This window comes from Thamnophis sirtalis, unplaced genomic scaffold (genome assembly GCF_051295495.1).
Source record: "Thamnophis sirtalis isolate CommonGarterSnake01/CBP01778 unplaced genomic scaffold, rThaSir2_p1.2 scaffold_6, whole genome shotgun sequence".
Classification (NCBI taxonomy): Eukaryota; Metazoa; Chordata; class Lepidosauria; order Squamata; family Natricidae; genus Thamnophis; species Thamnophis sirtalis.
The window spans coordinates 1,285,087-1,303,344 of record NW_028261386.1 but is presented as its reverse complement, the minus strand read 5'-3'; the positions used below and the strand labels follow the sequence as shown (position 1 = coordinate 1,303,344).

General features: G+C 43.8%; 1 protein-coding gene across 7 annotated transcripts in view; it reads right to left on the bottom strand.

The window, feature by feature from the left end:
• BCAS3 (BCAS3 microtubule associated cell migration factor) overlaps positions 1–18,258 on the bottom strand; it is a 686,211-nt gene that overhangs the window by 536,634 nt on the left and 131,319 nt on the right. The gene's annotated exons all lie outside the window — the stretch shown is intronic.

Genomic DNA, 18,258 nt, shown 5'->3' with positions numbered 1-18,258 from the left:
ATGCTGGATAGCGATTTGTCTGGAACGGTATAGGGTTTCCTGCCTAGGCAGGGGGTTGGACTAGAAGACCTCCAAGGTCCCTTCCAACTCTCCTATTCTATTATATTTTCCATTCTCTTCTCCATTATCTTCTATTCTCCCTTCTCTTCTCTTCTCTCCTCTTCTCTCCTCTCTCTTCTCCCCTTTCTCTTTTCTCTCCCCTCTTCTCTTCTCTCCTCTCTTCTCTCCTCTCCTCTTCTCTCTTTTCTCTCCCCTCTTCTCTTCTCTCCTCTCTTCTCTTGTCTTCTCTTCTATTGTGTCATTGCACACATTGCCGCTCTGCCTGCTCTCCCTCTAGGCCTATTCTCCAAGGCACCTGAGGGTAGAACAAGAAGCAATGGGTGGAAACTAATCAAGGAGAGAAGCAACTTAGAACTGAGGAGAAAACTCCTGATAGTGAGAACAATTAATCAGTGGAACAGAAGTTGTGAATGCCCCAACACTGGAAGTCTTTAAGAAGATGTTGTATAGCCATTTGTCTGAAATAGTATAGGGTTTCCTGCCTAGGCAGGGGGTTGGACTAGAAGGCCTCCGAGGTCCCTTCCAACTCTGCTATTGTATTGTATTGTATTGTATTGTATTGTATTGTATTGTATTGGTAGTATCACTTCCCCTGATCCTGATGGCATGGGCGGAAGTGAAATGGCCAGGGCAGTCAGTTATCGTATCTGTGAAAAGAGTGCAATCATAAATAAACAGCCAATAAAAGCCGACATGGGTAGGTTGGTGTTTTATTGTTGGAAGGTCGTTTGTCTGCTAAGTGATTGGCCTGAGGCCCAAAGGGTGGCTCTGTTCATAGATTCTTGACATTTGATAGGCCATCTTTGTTGGCTGCGGCTTTTTAAAATCAATTCTTAACCAAATGGAAATTAAATACTGGTACAATCTGTCGCTCTCTTCTCCCTAATAGATTCTCAGCCTTCAGCGCCACAAAGCAACATTAAAAAAACCGGACAGTTTATCAAGGAAGAACATGTCAAAGAAACGATGGTCGCCTGGGCGAAAATTTTTGGATATAACATGGAGTTGGCTAAGTGGGAAAAAACTATGGATACTTAATCGGAAACTAACATTGGCTACATTGGCGTATAAAGAAAATCTTTATTAGATGTTCTACAGATGGCATCTCCCCCTAGCACGGCTCTCCAAAATGTTTAAAAATCTGGCCCCAAATTGTTGGAAGTGCAAAAAAACACCAGGCACTTTTTATCATATGTGGTGGACATGCAATGAGGCCAAAAGATATTGGAAAATGGTTCAATCATGGTTAGAACAAATGGTGGGAGAACAAATTTTGTTTGAACCAGAAATTTTTCTTCTAGGCATAATACCGGAGGGGTTTAAGAAAAATGTACTCTATCTAATTATACATGTACTAACTGTGGCGCGCATAACTTTTGCGCAGTATTGGAAAAAAGAAAATACACCATCAGAGCTAGATGAGTTGGCCCGTGCGGAAGCAGATAGGCTCCCTATTGAACTTAAAAATAAAGGGGAATCAGAATATTTTGAAGTCTGGAACAGATTTTATGATCGGTATAAGACAAGGTGACAAGACTGGAACAAACTGTAAATCCTTCTGTGATTGGACAGAAGGATAGACAATGCGCTAAGTAGGCTAATAGTCAATGGATGAGACTAATTGTATATAATGTGATTGTATGGTCACTTCGACTTCGCGGTACTGCTTTGTTTTAAATGTAAAAACAATAAAAATATATTTTTTAAAGAAACGGAGAGTTTACATGGAGAGTATCAAGAGTTGATCTACAAGATCTCCATTTAGGACATGGTCCTTCCAAAGTTCAACCTTCACAACAAAGTGAAAACTGCATTTTTAATGAATTCCAGTCGATTTTAAAGGGAAATCTACTGTTTGGATGGTCTGAATTGCTCACGGCTACTTTACAGAATGGTAGAGCAGTACAATATAGATACCCAGAGGTATTTCACGAGAAAGAGTCCTCCCCTCTTCTGCTCGCAACAGAATTTCTTATGCCGCCAGACTTGAAATTTTGGGCTTGGACAATTTAGAACTGCATTGCCCTCGGTCTGACCTAAGCGTAGTACACAAAATTATCTGCTCCAATGTCCTACCTGTCAATGAATACTTCAGCTTCAACCACAACAACACAGGAGCGCACAATGGATACAAACGGATGGTAAACCGCTCCACGCCTGATCGCAGAAAATAGGACTTCAGTAAGAGAGTTGGGATGCACTACCTGACACTTTGGTTTTTCCCCAAAACCTCCAAAACTTTAACCTTACACGATCTATTGTTGACCTCACCCCATTTCTATGAGGTCTTTAAGGGGCGTGCATAAGTGCCCCAGTGTGCTTACTGTCCCTGTCCTAATATTCCCTTGTATTCGTATTCATGTATTCACAATCATATCTATACTTCAGTGGTGGGTTGCAGGCGGTACGCCCCGGTATAGGCATACCGTAACTTGCCCGGAGCACCGGATACCGTTCCAGTACGGTGCTCTGGATGGCCCGCCCGCCCGCCCGAGCTCCTTACCGGTCTTTTAAGTCTTCAGCACTTCCGCGCATGTGCATGGCATGTACAGCGCCTGCGCAATGCTCCGCTGAACAGCTGGAGCATGGCAGAGGCGCTAAGACGCATGCACGCGCTCCGTGCGTCTACGTGGACGCTGCCAGGCCCAGATCCGGAACCCACCACTGCTATACTTAGATCTGTTATCTAATTCATGCTTGATGAAATAAATAAATATAAATAAATAAATAAGAAAAGAATTAAAGAGCTGTATCTATTTTAAACATTCAAAGTATTTCACATGTACAGTAGAATCTTTGGTCACGAAAGCTTCTGACCATGACCAAATCGAGTTCCGACGAAAAAATTCACTTTTTCCCTCCCCGCAGCCAATGTCCCCTTCCATGCCCCCGCCTTTTTTTCCCGGTAAGCAGCATATTTCCAAAATTAGGTTCGGGCCATAGACCTGGGTGTTGTGGCCCGCCAGCACAGCTGGTGGTAGACTCGGACAGTGAGGAGGTTGGGGAGGAAGATGGGCCAGTCCTGGAGTCTGGAGAAGTCTCAGATGAGGGCTCTGTGTCGGAGGCAGAGAGGGGGGCAGAGCCGTCCGACAGTTATCAGCTGCCTTTGGAGTAGGAGATCAGTGGGGCAGAAGAACAGCTGGAGCCTGTTCTCAATATGCGCATGCACAGAGTTGCCAGGAGAAGGGAACAGCTGAGGAACAAGGGGTGATGGGAGTAAGGCCACAGGTGGACGGTGAATGGCCCCTCCCAGAGGGAATAAAAAGGAGTAAAAAGGGAGTGGAGTTTGCAGGAGACAATGAATTCCATTCATTAGGGTGAAGATCTCTTCCTGATTCCTTGCCAAGTAATTGCTGCTACAGTGTGGTGTTTAGAAGATATCGGCCTGGCAGCTCTCCAAGCCAGATAAAGGTCTGTGGTTGTGAAATCTCTTGAAAGACTGTTGGCCGGGACTTTGCTGGAGAGGAATTCACTTTACCTAAATAAAAGAGATTTTATCAGGACGAGGAGTCTACTTCATGCTCTTGGGAAGCCTAGGTCAGAACACTGGGGTTGGGGACCCCTGCTCTCTTCCTGGGGGTTCCATCAGTCCAGTGGTGGAATTCAAAAATTTTATTCAAGTTCTGTGGGGGTGGTGTGGTTGGCGTGGCTTGGTGGGTGTGGCAAGGGAAGGTTACTGCAAAATCCCCATTCCCTCCCGATCAGCTGGGACTCGGGAGGCAGAGAATGGATGGGGGTGAGGCCAGCCAGAGGTGGTATTTACCGGTTCTCCCAACTACCCAAAATTTCCACTACTGGTTCTCTAGAACTGGTCAGAACCTGCTGAATACCACCTCTGCACCAGTCCGGATTCTTTAACTGACAGGTCCGTAACATACCTTCCCTGCTTGACCAGGTGGGACAGGTTGATGTACAATTAGTCCTCAACCTGCAACCACTTTTAAGCCCCAAATTTATGTTGTTAAGCAAGGCAGTTGTTGTTTGGCCCCATTTTACGACCTTTGTTTGCCACACTTTTTTGCGGTTGTTAAGTGATTCATGTGGTCATTAAGAGAACCTGGCTTCCCCACTGTCTTTGCTTGTCAGAAGCCAGCTGGGAAGGTTACTAATGGCAATCATGTGACCCCGGGACAATGCAACAATAAATACATACCAGTTGCCAAGCAACAGAACTGTGATCGTGTGACCAATGGTCATAAGTGTGAAAAACATCATAAGTCGCTTTTTTCAATGCCATTGTAACTTCAAATGGTCATCAAACAAATGGTTGTAAGTCGAGGACTACCTGTATGGCTTACAGGGTCATATTTTGTCGTGTGTACTACCTTTATGACCCTTGTAACATCCCCATAATCATATGATCAAAATTCAGATGCCTGGCAACTGGTTCATACTTACGACCGTTGCAGTATCCCGAGGGTCACGTGATCCTCTTTTACAACCTCCTGACAAACAAAGCCAATGGGGAAGCCAGGTTCACTTAGCAATCGGGTTACTTACTTAACAACTTCAGGGATTCCCTTAACCACTGTGGCAAGAAAAGTCGTAAAATGGGGCAAAACTCAACTTAACACAAGTGTCTCACACTTAGCAACATAAATTTGGTTGTAAATTGAGAACTACCTGTATTGGGACGAGGACTTCTATGGCTTCATAGCCCGTTAATGTCAGTTTTACCTGTGACTCCTCTGGATAAATGGAATGTATGCTCCAGGTCTGGATTGAATGATTGATTAATTTGATAACATTTCTACAACCCAGTCGAATTTGAATACCAGAATGCATCGGTTAAGTCAGGGGTCGGCAACCTGTGGCTCCGGAGCCGCATGTGGCTCTTTCATCCCTCTGCTGCGGCTCCCTGTTGCCAGTCGGCGGCACAATTTTGAGAGGAGCTTCCGGGTGGGGCAGGGAAACACAGTGCGCCGAGATTCTCATGCAAGGGGTGGGTTTTACGGTCAGCTCCAAAATTGATTGGGCTTTCGGTTAGAGCAGGTAGAGGAAAAAGGACGCCGCGCTAGGAGGAGACTCTATGGTGGGTGGAGCCGGATTTCCGGTCGGCTCCAGAATTGAACGGAGGGCTTCCGGTTAGGACTTTTGTGACTCTTTGAATATTTAAGGTTGCTGACCCCTGGGTTAAGTCTACGTATGTATCGCCTCTTGGATTCATATGGTATTTTTTAATCCTTTGCCTTTCCTTGTGTGTGTGCAAACACTTATATTATAAATAATCAGCTATATAAGTAAACTTGGCAGGTTTAGAGCTAAGCAAAGGTTTTCTTTTAAAAAAAGGCAGTTATTTCAGACAAATTCTGGGTGGTCCCCCCACCTAATGAATTAATGAAGAGAAAATAAATCAAAGGCTCAAGCAAAAATGTTACTCCAGTCAGTAAAAATTTATGTATTTCAAAATTGGTGGGGGGGGGGATACAGTGTGTGTTTATTTGTTTTAGCTAATCAATGACTCCAAAATAACCATCATTATTTTTAAATGAAAGAATAAATTGCTAACACTTCATTAAAAACCATTGAAACATGTTCACAAATCTTACTAATGTATTTGGGCTGACCACAGAGTTGTTTGAGCGCCTGAGAGTAATTATTTTTATCCACCTTTCAAATATGAACATAATTTAATAATTCAGTCCTTTTTAAACAGGGAAAATAACTAGAGTTCTCCAAATCAGGAAAAAAGAAAAACTGTGAAATTACTATGCAAACAACCTCTACATTCAAAAACACCACTTCAAAAGCTAATTAAATCAACACAGATATTTTCCTTTGAACAAATCAGAGTCAAATCTTGTGGTCTTCCATATTACCTACACTCCCAAGTGTAGGCAATATGATTAACATCAATTTACATCTACATCACAGATTAAATTGATGTTAATCCTGAATATAAATTTTCAGGCTTAATCTTCCACAAAACTCCTCCTTCTCAGTTTGATGCCAGAGTAAGAAAAGGCGAAAAAACCGATTTACGAACTGGTCACACAAGTGAGCAGCTTGAAAAAGTCTTCTCCTATCTGCTGGAGACTTGCAAGAAAAAAGGAGTCCCACATTTCTCTCTTAAGCTCAGCGATGGGACCTTCCTTAACAGACAATATATTCAGTAACTCTGCTACGTGTAGTAAGGTTAACATAGTTTGTTCAGCCTACATACAGCAGCAAGGAATCTCTGAAGATTTGAGGCTGCCAATGTACGGTAATTATAATAGAATCCAAAGATAGATATCTTCCAATATCTCAGGGGTTGCCACAAAGAAGAGGGAGTCAAGCTACTCTCCACAGCACCTGAGGGTAGAACAAGAAGCAATGGGTGGAAACTAATCAAGGAGAGAAGCAACCTAGAACTAAGGATAAATTTTGTGACAGGGAGAACAATTAACCAGGGGAACAACTCGCCTCCAGTTGTAAATTTGTAAAGTTGTAAATGCTCCAACACTGGACGTTTTAAAGAAGAGGTTGGAAAAACCATTTGTCCGAAATGCTACAGGGTCTCCTGCTTGAGCAGGAGGCTGGGCTAGAAGACCTTTAAGGTCCCCTTCCAACTCTGTTTTCTTTTCTATTCCATTCCATTCCACTCCACTCCATTCCAATGCCAGGAAAATCTGTTATAAGTAGTCTTCAATTTACAAGAACATTTGGGAGAAGAATTTCCGTTACTGAGGATATTAAGGGAGTCGTGCTCAATTTTACATCCTTTCTTGCCATGTCTCTGGAAGTTCTCAATCATCCAAGTCACGGTTGTCCAAAAGATGCTTTTTTTTCCAAGCGGCAACTGGATTTCCTTGCTTTTTTTTTTTTCTTTTGAAAACTTTTCGCTTCTCATCCAAGAAACTTCTCTAGTTCAAAATGACTGGTTTGTGGAAAGGAAGAATGGAAGGACTAAAAAAGAACATAAATCCTTCCGTTCCCCACCGGATGCTTAGAACTGAAGAAGCTTCTTGGATGAGAAGTGAAACATTAAAAACAACAACAAGAAATTCCAGTTGTCTTTGGGGGTGGGGGGAATTTGGGGGACTTTTTGCCATGGTTGTTAAGTGAATCACTGAACTTGTTAAGTGATTCAAGCAGTCGGTAAGAGAACCCTGCATTCCCCATTGACTTTGCTTGTTCAGAAGCTCAATTTGCAACAGACATTTCAGGCTCAATTGTGGTCATACATCGAGGACTACCAGTATAAGAGATAGAATAGAATAGAATAGAATAGAATAGAATAGAATAGAATAGAATAACAGAGTCAGAAGGGACCTGGGAGGTCTTCTAGTTCAACCACCTACTCAAGCAGGAGATACTATATTGTTTTCAACAAACAGTTTTCTAGTCCCTTCTTAAAAACTTCCAGTCTTGGAGCATTTACAACTTCTGGAGGCAAGTTGTTCCATTGATTAATTGTTCTGTCAAGTATTTTCTCCTCAGTTCTAACTTGCTTCTCTCCTTGATTAGTTTCCACCCATTGCTTCTTGTCCTGCCCTTAGGTGCTTTGGACAATAGCTTGACTCCCTCTTCTTTCTGGCAGCCCCTGAGATACTGGAAAAACGAAATGTACAGGTACAGTATAGGTGGTACCTGGCTCAATAGTAGCAACTGTGAAAGGGATCTTGGAGTCCTAGTGGACAACCATTTAAATAGGAGCCAGCCGTGTGCAGCAGCTGCCAAAAAAGCCAACACAGTTCTAGGCTGCATCAACAGGGGGAGAGAATCAAGATCCCGTGAAGGGTTAGTACCACTTTACAAGGCCTTGGTAAGGCCACACTTGGAATACGGCATCCAGTTTTGGTCTCCACGATGTAGAAAAGATGCTGAGACTCTGGAAAGAGTGCAGAGAAGAGCAATAAAGAGGATTAGGGGACTGGAGACTAAAACATGAATAACGGTTGCAGGAACTGGGTAGGTCTAGTTTAATGGAAAGAAGGACTAAGGGAGACATGATAGCAGTCTTCCAATATCTCAGGGGTTGACACAAAGAAGAGGGAGTCAAGCTATTCTCCAAGGCACCTGAGGGTAGAACAAGAAACAATGGGTGGAAACTAATCAAGGAGAGAAGCAACTTAGAACTGAGGAGAAATTTCCTGACAGTGAGAACAATGAATCAGTGGAACAGAAGTTGCCTCCAGAAGTTATGAATGCTCCAACACTGGAAGTCTTTAAGATGTTGGATAGCCATTTGTCTGAAATGGTATAGAGTTTCCTGCCTAGGCAGGGGGTTGGACTAGAAGACCTCCAAGGTCCCTTCCAACTCTGCTATTGTATTGTAAGACTGCTATCATGTCTCCCCTGGTCCTTCTTTCTATTAAACTAGACCTACCCATTTCCTGCAACCGTTCTTCTTATGTTTGAGCCTCCAGACCCCTAATCATCTTTGTTGCTCTTCTCTGCACTCTTTCCAGAGTCTCCACATCTTTTACCGCTCCATTCCTTGGATTATCAGACACAAATCTATAAACGTGAAGCCTACTCTAAAATCAATTCCAAATTGTCCCCTCTAGTTATGATCTCAAGGACCCATCTGATGAGCAAACTCTTTTTCGAAGGCCGTTTTTTCACTGTTTTTAGTCACCGTGCCAAGGAATTTAAGGCAAACCTCCAAGGATACCTAAAACACATTGAACAAAAGAAATGCCCATGCCTTAACTCCACTTAAGGACTGCCTCCCCAACACGCTGAAATCCTGGGAAAAGAGCAAACGCCCATTTTCATGCACCCATATTTGAGCAAGCAGGAAGAAATCCTCCTTAGCAAGCAGCTGCGATAGGATACCTTTCTATAAAAGGAGAACTTTGAGAAGGAATGAAATATTTTATGGTCCTGCTACGGCCTCCTTAAGAGATCTGCTCGCATTTTTCTCTCTCCTCTCTTTGTTAGGAGAGAGACAAGGAATGCAATTGGGAGCGTTCCATTCACTTTCCACATGCGGCCAACTCAGAGATTCTGCCACTGGTAGGACTCAAAATTGAGCATTGTGGTGTCGAACTTCAAGAGGCAATGTTTTTTTTTTTTAGATGTTCTCCAAGAGCTAAAACCCTAATCTGTGCCATAAGATACCCCAATAAAACAGCTGGCAATAATCTCACGATTTTTTTTAATGATCCCATTAGCCCCAAACAGTTTTCCCTGGGGCTGTTCAATGCCTTGGTGAGGCCACATTTGGAATCCGGCATCCAGTTTTGGTCACCATGATTTTAAAAAGGATGTGGAGATTCTAGAAAGAGTGCAGGGAAGAGCAACAAAGAGGAAGAGGGGACTGGAGGCTAAAACATATGAAGAACGGTTGCAGGAACTGGGAATGTCTAGTTTAATGAAAAGAAGGACTAGGGGAGACATGATAGCAGTCTTCCAATATCTCAGGGTCTGCCCCAAAGAAGAGGGACTCAAGTTATTCTCCAAGGCACCTGAGGGTAGAACAAGAAGCAACGGGTGGAAACTAATCCAGGAGAGAAGCAACTGAGAACTGAGGAGGAATTTCCTAACAGTTAGAACAATTAACCAATGGAACAGAAGTTGCCTCCAGAAGTTGTGAATGCCCCAACACTGGAAGTCTTTAAGAAGATGTTGGATAGCCATTTGTCTGAAGTGGTATAGGGTATTCTGCCTAGGCAGGGGGTTGGACTAGAAGACCTCCAAGGTCCCTTCCAACTCTTCTTATTCTCTTCTATTTTCTATTCTCTTCTCGTCTCCATTCTCTTCTCTCTTCTCTTCTATTATGTCACTGCACACATTGCCGCTCTGCCTGCTCTCCCTCTAGGCCCTAGAGTCTAGGGCCATGATGGCAAACCTATGGCATGAGTGCCACAGTTGGCACACGGAGCCATATTTGTCAGCACGGCACCTCTCAGGTCTGGCATATATGCACGCCCAGGCCAGATGATTTTCGGCCTTCCGGAAGGCTGGAGGAGGCCATTTTTGCCCTCCCCAGGCTTCAGGAAAGCCTCTGGAGCCTGCAGGGGGGGATAACTCCTCCCCCCACATGGGGGTGTCATGCACACATGTGCCAGAGGGGAAGTCATGCACATGCAGTGCGTGCGCAATAGCACGCACACAATTCTGGCTCACCTTTAGAAAAAGGTTAGCCATCACTGGTGTGGGGTGTGTGAGCCATTTGATCCCAAAGCTGCTTTTTTTTCCAAAAAGCACCTGGATTTTAGATTTGTTTGTTTGTTTCCTTGGAAAAGGTTTCGCTTTTCAACTAAGAAGCTGCTTCCTAAGAAAGTGGCAGTGGGAACAATTAATCAGTGGAACAACTTGCCACCTGAAGTTGTAAATGCTCCTACGCTGGAGGTTTTCAAGAAATTGGACAGCCGTTTGTCTGTAACGGCGTAGGGTCTCCTGCTTGAGCAGGGGGTTGGACTAGAAGACCTCCAAGGTCCCTTCCCACTCTGTTATTCTGTTCTGCTCTGTTAATTCCAGAATTCCCAGTCCCCAAAGCAAAGCAGCAAGATGACCCAGGGACTAAATTTATTGTTCTGCTCGCAGTTATTCTATGACGTTTCAGGAGTTCAGAGAGGGAAGCAAAAGCAAAAAAAGTCTTTAGAGCTTACTTAAATAACTCAAGCGCCATCGTTTTTACACACAGGCACATACATATATATATATACACAAAAGAAACCAGTTTTTCATCGTATCCATTAAGCAGGCCAGCTCATGATTACTATGAAGATCAGAGGCCAAGTTCATTAAAGGCAAAAAAAAAAGTATTCCTCTAAATCATATATAAGGCAACTTAAAAACCTACAATAAATCATTTTATTAGTCAAGCTATTTGCAAGAGGAGTCTGGGAGCAGACACTGAACGTCAGAAATAATGACTGCATTAAAAAAAAAAACGGCGTCATGAGAAATTTATGAAGCAGGATTTCATTCTCCCTGCCCCCCCCACCCCCGCCCTTTTCTGGTATTATATAGAAAAGACAAGAGTGTATTTTCCAGGAAAGTATATAATAAACCTTGAATGGACCAACAAACCTTATTCTAAAATAAATGAAGCTTGTAAAATCTTAAATGAAATAGGCAGAGTTCTGCTCCTCTGGGGCTCCACGTTATCTTTCATTACCAGCAGAGTCTGAGCCTTTGAAGGTCAATTGAGGAGGCTTGTTTCTTCAAGCCCGTCCTTATGAAACTGAAATCCAATTGACCAAAGAGGTAAAAGGGCTGGATGAGAAACCAGAAGACCGCAAGCTCTCGAGATCCCTTCGGCATGGAAACCGGCAATTGACTTTGAGTCGGCTTCTCTCCCTCTTTCCAACAGCCCAGGGAGAGGGAATATTATGTAGGCTACATAGTCATAATGATTTGGCTGAAATAGAACAGGGAAGGGGGCCCCCATTCATGGGCCGGGGGCCGGGCCAAGCAAGTGGTGGGTGAGCGTCTTGCTTGTGCAGCCCCATTGGAGCAAGTGGTGATGTAAATGCTCCCATTTGTGTGAACGGGGTACGTGCATGCCCACCACTCGTGGAAATGGAGCTGCATGCATGCACGCACACCTGCCACTCGCACAGAAGCCTCCCTTCTCCACCACCCCTGTCTGGTCCACCAAGCCGGAAAGTTTGGGGATCCCTGGTGTAGGGTCTACTGCTTGAGCAGAGGGCTGGACTAGAAGACCTCCAAGGTCCCTTCCAACTCTGTTATTCTATTCTATTTTTTCTATTCTATTCCATTCCATTCTCAATAAAGATTCTATTCTATTATGTTCTATTTCTATTCCATGCTATGCTATGCTATTTTTTCTATTCTATTCCATTCCATTCTCAATAAATATTCTATTCTATTCTATTCGTATTCCTATTCCATGGTATGCTATGCTATGCTATTTTTCTTTTCTATTCTATTCCATTCCATTCGCAATAAAGATTCTATTCTATTCTATTCTATTTCTATTTCTATTCCATGCTATGCTATGCTATTTTTTCTATTCTATTCCATTCTCAATAAAGATTCTATTCTATTCTATGCTATTCTATGCTATGCTATTATATCCTATTTTTCTATTCTATTCCATTCTATTCCATTCTATTCCATTCTCAATAAAGATTCTGTTCTATACTATGCTATTTTTCTTTTCTATTCCATTCCATTCCATTCCATTCTCAATAAAGATTCTATTCTATTCTATTTCTATTTCTATTCCATGCTATGCTATGCTATTTTTTCTATTCTATTCCATTCCATTCTTAATAAAGATTCTATTCTATTCTATTCTATGCTATGCTATTATATCCTATTTTTCTATTCTATTCCATTCCATTCTCAATAAAGATTCTGTTCTATGCTATGCTATTTTTATTTTCTATTCTATTCCATTCTCAATAAAGATTCTATTCTATTCTATTTCTATTCCATGCTATGCTATGCTATGCTAATTTTCCTATTCTATTCCATTCCATTCCATTCTCAATAAAGATTCTATTCTATTCTATTCTATCCTATTTTTTCTATTCTATTCCATTCCCTTCTCAATAAAGATTCTATTCTATTCTATTCTATTCTATTATATCCTATTTTTCTATTCTATTCCATTCTATTCCATTCCATTCCATTCTTAATAAAGATTCTGTTCTATGCTATGCTATGCTATGCTATCCCATTTTTTCCATTCCATTCTCAATAAAGATTCTATTCTATTCTATTCTATTCTATTCTATTCTATTCTATTCTATTCTAATGTTCACAGTCATCTCTGAAAAGCTGGCCCATTATTGAAGGTGTAAATAACTATGCTTCCAGAGCCAGGAGTTGTTTTTTTTTAAACTTAGCTTTTTTCAGCCAACATTTATAAAGCAGCTTTGTTTTAATGCTGCTTCATATTATTTTATTATCATTTTGTTTTTGGAAGAAACTTATGGGGTTTCTACAAAGGAAGGAAAAATTTTAAAAGCCCCATAGATATACATACATACTTCTCTCCTCTAGAGATTTCAGTTCTCTTTCTTCGATTCTCTACCGAATACAGAATAACAGAGTTGGAAAGGACCTTGGAGGTCTTCTAGTCCAACCCCCTGCTTAGGCAGGAAACCCTACACCACTTCAGACAAAAGGTTATCCAACCTCTTCTTAAAAACTTCCAGTGTTGGAGCATTCACAACTTCTGGAGGCAAGTAGTTCCACTGATTGATTGTTCTCACTGCCAGGAAATTTCTCCTTGGTTCTAGGTTGCTACATTGAAACCTCAAAATAGGAAATGATTTCCCAGGACTGTAGTACCCAAACAAGTACCACAGATGCAAACACACGTGCACCAATATGTATTCAGGAATTACATGACGCTAAACATGTTATGCCTGATGCCAGAGTTGACAAGATGTCTTTCAAGTGCACTGAGATAACTGAGAAGCTGTCCTTTTCTCAGTCATGTTTAAATTCATGGAAAATACGCATACATTAGGCAATGTGTAGAAATGAGGTGGGAGAGAATTCTCAGATCAAATTCTGCTATGGGAGTTAAGATGCAATTTTAGATCGGGGTGGACAACTGCAGGTAGTCCTCGACTTACGGCCATGGCTGAACTCAAAATTTCTATGGCTAAGCAAGACAGCTATGTAGTCAGTTTTGCCCTATTTTATGACCTTCCTTGTTAGGTTGGATGTTGCAACTGTCATAAGCATCCAAAATAGTCCTAAGTCACTTTTTTCAGTCCAGTTGTAATTTAGAACGGTCACTAGACATGCTTTGTAAGTCAAGGACTACCTGCATGGCCCCTTTACGATCATAAGCCTGTTAGAATAGAATAGAATAAAATAGAATAACAGACTTGAAAGGAACCTTAGAGGTCTTCTAGTCCAACCCCCTGCTCAGGCAGGAAACCCTCTAAATGATTGCCCAGTCTCTTCTTAAAAACTTCCAGTTGGAGATTCACAATTTCTGGAGGCAAGTTGTTCCACTGATTAATTGTTCTAAGTCTCAGGAAATTTCTCTTTAGTTCTAAGTTGCTTCTCTCCTTGATTAGTTTCCACCCATTGCTTCTTGTTCTGCCCTCAGGTGCTTTGGAGAATAGTTCGACTCCCTCTTCTTTGGGGCAGCCCCCGAGATATTGGAAGACTGCTATCCTGTCTCCCCTGGTCCTTCTTTTCATTAAACTAGACATACCCAGTTCCTGCAACCGTTTTTCATATGTTTTAACCTCTAGTCCCCCAATCATCTTTGCTGCTCTTCTCTGCCCTCTTTCTAGAGTCTCCACATCTTTTTTTACATTGTGGTGATCAAAACTGGATGCCGTATTCCTGTTGAGGACCACAGGTGATAAACAGGGCATAGTTTTCCCCCCCTCCCCATTTTAGAGTGATGCCGTGTCTCAAGATCCCTGATTAAAATGCAGGCTTTATACCGAGATATCCGGACTTCGATAAGGAGCCCCGTTAGAAGGAAACAATTCCTCATTTTTCAGCCGTGGTTCTAGACTCAGGGGTCCCCACATCATTACGGATTCTTCTCTGCCATCAGGCCATCACCACGTCACTCCCCATCAACTTCAACGTCTGGCAAGCGCAAAGACGATAGAGTGTGACATTTCACACACCCCACGGGATGGTGGAAAATGTCATCTCTCGCAAGTCCTCTGCAGCCGAACGCAAGCTGGCTTCCGTTCATTCCCAATTAGTACTTCCTCTACCATAAATCAATCCCTCACGAGTGTCAGTTAAGACGCAGCCAAGAACCTTGGAATCCAAGATTATTCAACAAGGAATGCGGGAGGGGAAATGACAGGTCTCATATTTGGGCAAATTTAACTTTTGTCAAATTCCTCTGGGACAGGGGTGTCAAACTCCAGGCCCGGGGCCCGGATTCGGCCCATGGGGTGCTTAGATCCGGCCCACAGGGCTGCCCATGGTGCCTCTGCCAGCAAAAACGGAGGTTGGGAGGAAAGCAGCAGTCCCGAGCTCAGTTTTCATTGGCAGAGAATAGAATAGAATAGAATTTTATTATTTGTATGCCACTCTTCTCCAGGAGAACTCAGGGCGGCGAACAATTCAAGGGGGAAAAAGGGGAACATAAAAAAAACAAAATACAAATAATAAAAGTAAACAACAGTCGCACAACCATACATGTCGAGAGGGGAGGGAACTCATCACCCCCAGGCCTGCCGGCAAAGCCAGGTTTTGACGGCTTTTCGGAAGGCCTGGAGAGAGGTGAGGGTCCGAATCCCTGCGGGGTGTTCATTCCAGAGGGCCGGAGCTGCCACAGAGAAGGCCCTCCCCCAGGTAATAGCCAGGTGGCATTGGCTGGTAGATGGCACCCGGAGGAGGCCAACCCTGAGAGATCTAATGGGTCTGTGGAGGTAATTGGCAGCAGGCGGTCTCTCAAGAGGATGGCAGGAAGCCGTCTCAGCCGAAAAGGGAGCCTGTTTTTACTGCCAGAGTGCTCAGGCCACCACAGTGTCAGGCCTGGAGGCCATCTTTCGCATCGGGCCTTCCGGCCATCAAGGACGTCTTGCTCTGCACCTGGAGTAGTGTGACTGGGAGGCATATCCAGTTTGGACGGTGCCTGATTGGGCCATGGGATGGACATGTGGGTGCTGGCCAAGGACTTGGACTTTCTTTTGGGTGAGGAAATCCTGGAAGCTTTCAGATTTGGGTTTTCCCAGATGTGCCAATAGGACATCTCTCATAAAATGGAACTTTGAGGAACCTCAAGCCTCGGAGTGTTCTTTCGTTGGGGGTCTTACTTGGAATCCCTGACACACAGGTGCCCCCAACACGAGTGACGTCGAGCTGGCCGTGCCCCCCTCCCCGAGGTCAAACAGAACCCTGACGCAGCCCTCAATGAAATCGAGTTTGACACCACCACCCCTGCTCTATGGGAATGACAGCAAGAGTGTGCATAACAATAGAATCACAACCAAGCTTCCACTGAAAGAAAGAACTTTTCCAGGATGACTGGATTTTGATGACAGCCCTCTGTGCTCCTTCCAGACCTTCAGCACAGCTGTTTTCAAATTACACCGGGGTTCTTTGGGAAGAGGACCAGCTGCCTAGCTGACCACCGATCCACCACTAAAGGCCACGTGGCCTGCAGATCATTTCCCAAGAACTGGCCCACGTGGGCACATTTCGTCGCCTTTGAAACTCTGAATCTTCGGAGACCCTACTATGGAGTCAACCAATCACTGAAAAAGAGATTCCCCCAAAGGGAAGTAATTCAAGTCAGTCAAGTTTGGGACCAAAATTCGGGTAGTCCTCGACTTACAACCACAACTGAGCCCAAACTTTCCGTTGCTAAGCAAGACAGTTGTTAAATGAGTTTTGCCCCGTTTTAGAACCTTCCTTGCCACAATTTGTATTTGTATTTATTAGTTTTGTATGCCGCCCACTCTCGGAAGACTCCGGGCGGCTTACAATAGAAAAGGGAGGGGGAATATAAAAGACAATACAACAATTTAAAATTACAGCAACATTCATAACTTAAAGTGGGGCTGGATACTTCAACAGCCCCAGGCCTGCTGGAACAGCCAGGTCTTAATAGCTTTACGGAAGGCCGGGAGGGTAGTAAGGGTCCGGATCTCAACGGGGAGCTCGTTCCAGAGGGCCGGAGCTGCAACAGAGAAGGCCCTCCCCCAGGGGGTCCCCAGCTGACATTGGCTGGCAGATGGGATTCGGAGGAGGCCTAATCTGTGCGATCTAATCGGTCTTTGGGAGGTAATTGGCAGGAGGCGGTCTCTCAGGTAGCCAGGTCCGATGCCATGTAGGGCTTTAAAAGTAACGACTAGCACCTTGAAGCGTGTCCGGAGACCAATGGGCAGCCAGTGCAGCTCGCGGAGGATAGGTGTGACGTGGGTGTACCAATTGTGAATCAATTCAGTTGTTCAATTAGGAACAACGGTTTTTAAGTGGATCTGGCTTCCCCACAGATTTTGCTTGTCAGAAGGTCGCAAAAGGGGAATCGCATAACCCCGGGATACTGCAACCATCATAAATATGAGCCCATTCTCAAACGTCTGAATTTTGATCACACGAACATGGGGATGCTGCAGCAGTCGTAAGTGTACGAACGGTCATCGATCACTTTTTTCATTGCTGTTGTAACTTCAAATGGTCACTAAATGAACTGTTGTAAATTGAGGACTACCAGTGCTAGGTTCGGCAGAAGTCAAATCACTGAAAAAGAGATGGAATGGGATAACTCCTCGTGGCCAACTCCTCGTGGCCATCTCACTCCAGCCAACACACCCTGGCCATTTCATTGCGGCCAACCCGATGAGGATACCTCACTGCAGGACAACTTGACGTGGGGCAATACCACATGGGATACCTCAGGGAGATAAATGTTATCCACCACTGTTTCTTCAACATTATTTCCACTGAAAATATTTGGATGCGGTGATTTGGTCATGGCGAGCTGTCCTAGATCCAAAAAGAAGTTTCCCCAAAGAGAAAAACTTCATGTTTGAGAGTGATGTACTGTATTTTTCGGACTATAAGACGCACCAAGGTTTTGAAGAGGCAAATTAAAAAAATTGGTAGGTAGATAGAGGGATAGAGAGGGAGAGAAAGAAAGAGAAATATAGTAGGGAACGAGGGAGGGAGGGAGGGAGAGAATAGGTAGGTAGGTAAGTAGGTAGATAGATGGAGAGAGAGAGAGAGAAATACAGTTGGTAGGTAGGGTGAGAGAGAGAGAAGGTAGTTTGGTAGGTAGAGGGATAGAGGGATAGAGAGAAATTTATTTTCATTTCATTTATACTTTATTTGTATGCCGCCCTTTTCCCTGGGGGGACTCAGGGCGGCTCACAGTTCAGGGGGAGGGGAGGACAAACCAAGTTACATATAAGACAATACATCGTTAAAAGCACAACATTCATACTATTCGGGTAGGGTTAAGGTCTTTAGCCCCAGGCCTGTCGGGACAGCCAGATTTTAAGGGCTATGCGGAAGGTCTGGAGGGTGGTGAGGGTACGAATCTCCACGGGGAGTTCGTTCCATAGGGTCGGAGCTGCCACAGAGAAGGCTCTCCTCCGCGTGGAGGGAGAGGAAGTGGGAGAGAAATACAGTAGATAGGGAGGGAGGGAGGGAGGGAAGGAGGGAGGGAGGGAAGGAGGGCGAGAGAGTAGGTAGGTTGGTAGGTAGAGGGATAGAGCTTTTGACCAATCAGTTAAAGAGCTTTCCAAAAGGGAAAAAAAAGTTTTCGCACTCTGCAAACATCCCCAAAACAGCCCATTTTTTTTTTGTCAAAAAAAATTGCATGCATAGCCTTATTGAGGCTGGGGAAGC